Here is a 7390-nt window from a genome sequence, read left to right as displayed (position 1 = left end):
TCTTGGTGATCCACAACATTCGACAATAGTATCAAAAGTATTGCAGGTTTGGTCTCTAGTTCCTTAATATAATATTGTGTGCTCCAGTGCTAATAATGGTCAGAAAGCACCAGTCGAGCTGACTTTTATTAAGAACTAGGCAAGGCAAGGCAAGACAAGGCATAATGTTAAATTAAATTAAATGTGTGAGGTTAACTATACAGTCTGTCATCAGTTCACAACCTCACAGCTAGGATTGCGAGCTTCCCTCCTCTCCAAAGAGTTGGTACACATTGGTCAGAGCTTTGGTGGAGGGCCATCCATTTTGCCATTCTTTTTTTTTTTTTTTAATAAATCTCAGTGTTTGCATAGAAAGTGTCTCCTCTGTGGCTCTTCCTCTTCTGTTTGTACACAATGCTTATAAATGAGGCCTCTGATCTGTCTATAACTGCAAGGGTATGTGGACCCTGCCCAAAAATTGGCCCACATCGTTATTCCCTTTTTGGCTCTCTTTGTTCTTGTTCAGCTAAAATCAGGAGCACCTTTTTTAATTACTTAATGAGGAAGCTCATTTGTAGTATGAAAGTAAATATGAACATGCAGCTGCCCTTAGATGTTCAATGTGGAAGGCCTATAGCAGCCTTTACAGGTGTGGATTTAAATTGGTGAATAAATTGTGTAGTGCATCCAACATCCTCCACAAAATGTAAATTTCATGATTAAAATTTTTACCATTTGGTCTGGACATTTGGAAAGCGTAGAAGAGTTGCAGATCCGCCACTATAAATCTCTGGTGCTCAGACTCTCATGTTTTCTTTTTTTGTGCTGGCTGGTGATACACTTGATGAGCATTGTGATTTGCTACAGGCTTCAAAGTAAGGGATGTTCATTTATACAAAAATGTGATGCACTATAGCTTTAAATGGATCTGCCCCCCAAGTTTAAAAGATGTTAATAGACTAACACACAAGCTCAGTGAAAATTGATAAAGGATTTTTTTCATTTCATCTTAGGCAATTGTATCATTTTCCACAAACTTTGTTCAGCTTCTCATCTTCTTTGTTGTATGTCTGTCTTTTTAAGTGCTGAGATACCAATAAAAAATTGAGTACAATTTCTACATGCTTATACAAATTGGACAAAAGAGTGAGATGGAAGCAATATACAGATCAGATGATGCTTGATGGGACTGTAGGTTCATATAATATCACTGTAAAATTCCTTTATCAATATCGTTATTTAAATATGCCTGAAACTAATTCATTTGGAATATGTAGTTATTTGAAGGAGTCTTGATCTCTCAACTAAATAGCTTATTCTACAATATGTACTTTTATTTTGAAATATCATATGCGTACCACATTCTTGTAGAAAAAAGGCACAATATGACACAGCCTTTTACCATGCAGAATTCATAGCTTGTATTTTCCAATCATCACGTGATTAATGCAGGATATTAAAAACGTGAGGGATAACAGGTTAATTTTATAGCACCCTCTACTCTGAAAATGACCATCAGCGCTTGCATATGAACTCCGCCCACTGAGTATTTAAACACACATTGTCAGCAAAGCCTTCAGAGTCATTCAGGAACTTCATCTTGACCGAAGTGTCTGGAGTTCATTAACAAAAAACAAACAAACAAACAAACAAACAAAACAAAACAACAACAAAAAACAACTAACCAGGATTCTTGAATGTAATTGAGGTAAGACCCCCCCCCCTCTCATTAGAACCCAACTTAACTAAATGATTTGCTCAACAGACAGTTTATTTTTTATTTTTTTCACAATTTCAGGAGAATGAGACTTTTTTTTTCCTTTAAAAAAGTTGACTGGATGTTAGGTGGGGTCTATATGCAGTAAATGTAGAATTAATCTGGTATTCGGATCAATAGTTAGTATTTTTTAAAAGTTGCCTCATCTATTAAGTAAATGAAAATCGCACTTCCAGCGTTTTTTTTCTTTTATTGCTTTAAATTTTTTTTTTTTTACATCGGATTCTTCCTATGCTTTTGCTTTCTATTCAGGTTTCATCTGAAATCTCAACTGCCAAGGCAAGAAATCTGATCCCTGTGATTTTTTTTTCTTTTGACCATATTCATTTTATTTCCCACACCCTTGGGATTTTCGCACAGTCTTGGGACGTCGCACAGTCAGTGAGGCTCCCTCCTTCTTTCCAAAGAGGGTGTAGAGTAAAGGTTGGCCCGGAGATGCGGTCCCTTTTCCCGCTTACTGTGTATTGCATCAGCCTGGTCTTCCTCCAGCGGCTGCTAGCTCTGCCGGCGAAGGAGCGTCCCGGTGGGAACAGGTAGGAGAAACGACTTTAATAAATAAATGCATATATATATATATATATATATATATATATATATATATATATATATATATATATATATATATATATATATTAATCAAAGATTCCTGCCAGTCAGTCTGACAGAGACTTTGAGAATTTTTAATCCGAAACTGACAGAATGCGTTAAAAGGGGTTTTCTGACAGAATTTTTTTTTTAAAGTCAAGTTTAAAAGTCAACCTTTGTGCTTTTTAACATACTCGAGACAGCATTATTCCTCAGTTCCTCGGCAGTAGCCGACCCGGCACTTGTTACCTCAGAAATTTGTGCTCTATGATGCAGTATTCTAACGGTTATTAAGCTGTAATAAGCGGTACTCGTAAGCCCTATTTGGCAAACATTACCCTTTTTAGTGTCAGGTTGAATGCTAGTTTGCCACTCCTGGAAAGCGTATTGGAAGTGAATGCAAGCAAACTATCAGTTGTTGGAATAGTCATACATTTCTACCAAGTTGCATTTTGAAGCAAAAATGTAGCATTAAGTAATTCATGGAAGAACCATTTCGTTTAGCTGGCAGCTTAAACCTCATGTTTGTAGAAGTGAAAGTTTTGTCTGCCAGATTGATAGATAAAGGGATCTTAAGGTTAAAAGCTCTCCCATGGTAACCTACATTAAACACTGCCATACAGTTACGTTGTTCTGCAGCAGTGAGAGATAAGGACGAGTCAGTGAGTGGATGCCCTCTTCTGGTGGAGCAACAGCAATAACAGCTGCTGAGGCTTTCTTCACATTTTTTTGCTTGTCAAGCATTGAGACGGAAACAAAGAGAAAAAGATGGGCCTCTTGATGACCCTTGTTGATGCTGAATTCTTTTTTTTTCTGAATTCTGATTTAAATCATGCTAATAAGAGGAAATAAAAATATTGCATTTATATACTGAGCCCTCAAGCTCCCAGGCCTCTGGTAGAATAGTATATATACACACTACCAGATATAAGTCCCCTATTGCATGTCTTTGGACAGTGGGAAGAAGCTGGAGTACCCATGCAGGCATGAGGAGAACATGCAAACTCCACACAGAAAGATCCCATGCCCAAGGTGGGACTCAAACCCAGAACCTTCATGCTGTGAGGTGACATTGCTAACCACTGCACCACCGTGCTGCCTTATTTCACAAACTAGTTATGATAATCTTACCACTGAGGCTAAGTGCTTGGTTTTAGTATGCATGTGCTGCTGGCTTTTCAGTACCGCATGAGTAGTCAGTATGCGCCCTGTACTGGATATACAAGGATGTAATTTCTAAGAAAAGCACCATATTGATGGCATTTTATTACTGGAAATTACATGTTGAAGAGGTGGTGGAGATGGCTAGAGAGTCATCCTACCTTAAAAAATAATACCAGTAAAAACCTAGCTGTCATGTTTAATCAAGCAGACAAGCATACAAATGTATGCAGTAATTAACCAAATCCCTGGGTAAATTAAAAAAAAAACAACCCGTATTAGACCCTTGTTCATTATCATTAGGAACATTGTGTCTGTAACTGGTATCCATTTAGACCTTACTACTATCCATTGAGCGCTTACTTTCTCTCATTTCTGGCTTAACATTCACTCCGGGTTTTCACTGAACCTGATTTCTGAAACAGGCCCCTGATAGGAGGTAGCTGTCACAGGAGTGGCAGTAGTTGGACATAGAAGTGTATTGTGTTTATATAGACCTTTATTTTTTGGACAAGTCAAGTAAATTTTATTTGTATCGCACCGAATCACATCAAAAGTTATTTCATGACACTTTACAAGTAGAGCAGGTCAAGTACCACACTCCTTCGATGAATTTACACCCAACAGTTCTCCATGAGCAAGCATATCCTGCAACAGAAACCTTCCTTTTAACAGGCAGGAACATTGAGTAGATCCAGCAGATAATGGAGAAAGGCAAATAAACAGAAGGAAAGAGAGGGACAGGGATAAAGAGGGAAGGAAACAGAAAGACTGATGGACAAACGGGGACTTAAGCAGGTGGTGCTTCAGGTGGCTGCGCAAGCCTCTTCAAGTCTGCAGCCTCCTCCAGCAGCACCTGGGATCTGGGATGTGGGGAGCCTAGAGGCTGTGGAGAAGAAGATGAGTTTGTAAAATATGGATATGATTTATGTACAACACATACAGGAGGACAGAGGAAAGAGAGGAGGAGAGAGAAGACAGGTGCACCGTGGGAGAACCCCGGCAGTCTAAGCCTATGGCAGCATATCAAGGGCTCCCATTCTACTTTTGGAAACTCTAGGAACCATAAGTAACCCTGCATCCCCTGCATCCTGGGAGTGAAGGGTTCCACTTGGATAATAAGGGACAATGAGCTCTGTCAAATATGAAGGTGCCTGATTGTTGAGGGCTTTGTATGTTAGAAGGAGAATTTTAAATTATATTCTGAATTTGACAGGGATAGAGAAGAGACATGGTCTCCTCTATCAGTTCTAGTCAACATGCAGGCAGCAGCGCTTTTGACAAGCTGGACTTTTTGGTGCAGCCTGACAGGAGGGAATTGCAGTAATCCAGCCTGGAGGTGACAAAAGCATGGACCAGTTTTTCTGCATCTTTTTGAGACAGGATATGTCTGATCTTAGAAATGTCACATGGATGAAAGAAAGCAGTCCTAGAGATTTGCTTAATGTAGGAGTTAAAGGACAGATACAGCACAAACATGAGCCAAGAAGAAGTAAGGGGGCATTGAAGCACCACCCATGATTGAAAACATAACATTCAGTAGTAAATGTTCCATCATTAAGAAATGAAAACAAGAAATTTATCTTTTTTTGTGTTTTTGCCCCAAATAAAAAAAAAACCAACCTCCTAATGATAACATTAAATAAACATTTTAAAGTAATCATATAAGAACATTTTCAGAGCCAAAAGTTGTGATGGTGGTCAAATAAAGCAGTTTCACCTGAAGCTGTAATAATAATAGTAATCTTATAAAGAGCCTGTTCATCATTTTGCCTTGTGCTTCTCCATTTTAATGAGAGTCATATTCCCTCCTCTCTGACATTTATTTGACAATCCATGCTCTGTCTCCTCTTAAATCCATAGAGCACACCCTACTCTGTTGCCCTCACATACTGAGTGATATTAACAGATGTGACTACTCAACTGAGTATGTTTGTGATGTTTCCTTTGATGTTCTGTTTGTGACCATTTTATTCTGGTAAGGACACAATGCAATCAACAATGTATAATGCTACACTCTCAAAAAGGAAAAGTGGCATGTTCCTTGGATTACAGACCTTTACTATTGTTTTAAATAATTGATCTATATTTTTTTTCTTTTTTTTGCTGTGAGGGAAAAACTTGAGTAAATAAGAAATAGCAAGTTAAACATGGCTTGTGAAGCCAGTGAAGCAACTGAAAGCTATAGATTTCAGAATCTGCTCACCTCCTGCTTTGAGACAGAAGACATGATCAGTCTTCTTTGACACAATCTGCTTCCACTTCCACTGCATTACGTTTTTCCCAAGCCATAACACAGTCTCAATCAAGGGGTACCCCATCACCCCTCACCCCCAAGCAACAAGCATTTGTACCTTTTCAGGTACCTCTATTTTCGAGCATACAGCTCTATTCAGACATGTTTTTCAAGAAGCTTACTATAACTTCACCCGTCATACATTCTCAGAAAAACACCTTGGCCTTTTCTCTGCAGTAAATCAGAGAGGTCCGTTATTGCATTTTGTTGTGATTTTAGTTCATGTTTATGCTGAAATTTTTGCTTGGACTGCTCGGGGATATATTAGCATGGACAGGTCCATCATTGGCCAGTCTGACCAAACCCAGGCTGTACTTTAAGAAGGCGAAAGTGTCACACAAGAAGGGAGAGAATTCCACTGTGGGTTAATAGCTAAGACCTAAATTCCACATGCCACATCTGGAAATAGCAGGATTCTGCTTCTTACAAAAAACCTTACCATGGTGGGGCCAAGAGTGTGCATTTATGATTTGTATGTGTAGCAGTTTATAGTCATGATCAAATGGCTAAACAAAATGGGGGCTTCATGAGTCCTACTGCAAGAGTTATTTTACTCGATTGCATTAATTTGGTTTTACAGAGCAGAAATATACAGTCACTTGAACTAGGAAATGTGTCTATCCATAGTGCACCCAAACCCAGTAAGCAACAAGTAAGAATGTCCACCGTCCATGAAGTACATCAATTCCTACATGTTAAATAAATCACCTTTACTTTTCCACTAACTTTTGTCAGTGGGAGCAGTAACACAAAATTTAGGTGCATAGCACTTAAATAGGCACGCAGCCCAACATTTTCTTAAATTCTCTAAAATATATTATAGATTGAAAATTTCAAAGATCCCCTCAAAATAGTGAGCCAATGACAGAACATTGTAACACTGACTATTCACTCTAAAGTAGGCCAAAACAGAAGAAATAGGACGAAATAGCTCAAGGACGACTGAAGGAACAGGATGATAGGTTTGGAAGAAAATATCAGAAAATTATTTTCTTGACAACACGGCTACGATTAAATGCACTGAAACAAAGTTACATTTCTTTTCTATTTCAATTGTTATCAAAAACTCTGAGATTTACAACAGAATTATTCACACTAGAAGAAACCCCACAATGGAATGAACAAGGCCCAAAACAGCCCACCAAACAACAGGAAAGAAAAAAAATGCAAACAATAAACAAGTCAAGTCAGGTCTTTTGTAGTTTGTCAATGTTTACACTTCCTCCTCAATATGTTTTTGAATGTATGTCTACCCAGGTAGTGTATGTTCTTATCTGTATGGAGTGATGTGCCGTTCCAATGAAACGTAGAGCATCCGATGACGTGCCACCCCGCACGTGTGTGCCGTTTGTCCAGCATCCAAGGTCAGGGCTCTGGCTCGCCTTCTGGATCCACTCACACATACACACAAAAAAACAACCTGCATAGAGTAGGGGTAGTATCTCTTTTTGAATAAAATCGTATTCATCATGAAATTATCTATTTTCTATATCTATTCATCTTAACTGTACAGTATTAATTCTCTTTTTATCTCCTTTAACTTAAATAAGTGGACATGAAATTTTCATTAACAAGCATCACATACACATGCA

The 7390-nt window shown here is 38.4% G+C and overlaps 1 long non-coding RNA gene across 1 annotated transcript; it reads left to right on the top strand.

Moving 5' to 3' along the window:
* The first annotated feature begins 1856 nt into the window (after positions 1-1856).
* Positions 1857-5974, top strand: LOC147262228 (uncharacterized). Its single transcript, XR_015112522.1, has 3 exons — positions 1857-2289; positions 3299-3407; positions 4448-5974. It is a non-coding gene; the product is annotated as an uncharacterized LOC147262228 (long non-coding RNA).
* Positions 5975-7390: the final 1416 nt, after the last annotated feature.

This window comes from Aulostomus chinensis, chromosome 4, assembly GCF_037954235.1.
Source record: "Aulostomus chinensis isolate RoL2024-O1b breed Wild chromosome 4, RoL_Achi_v1.0, whole genome shotgun sequence".
NCBI classification, from domain to species: domain Eukaryota; kingdom Metazoa; phylum Chordata; class Actinopteri; order Syngnathiformes; family Aulostomidae; genus Aulostomus; species Aulostomus chinensis.
The sequence above is the reverse complement of the archived record's forward strand: the minus strand, read 5'-3'. Positions and strand labels throughout refer to the sequence as shown.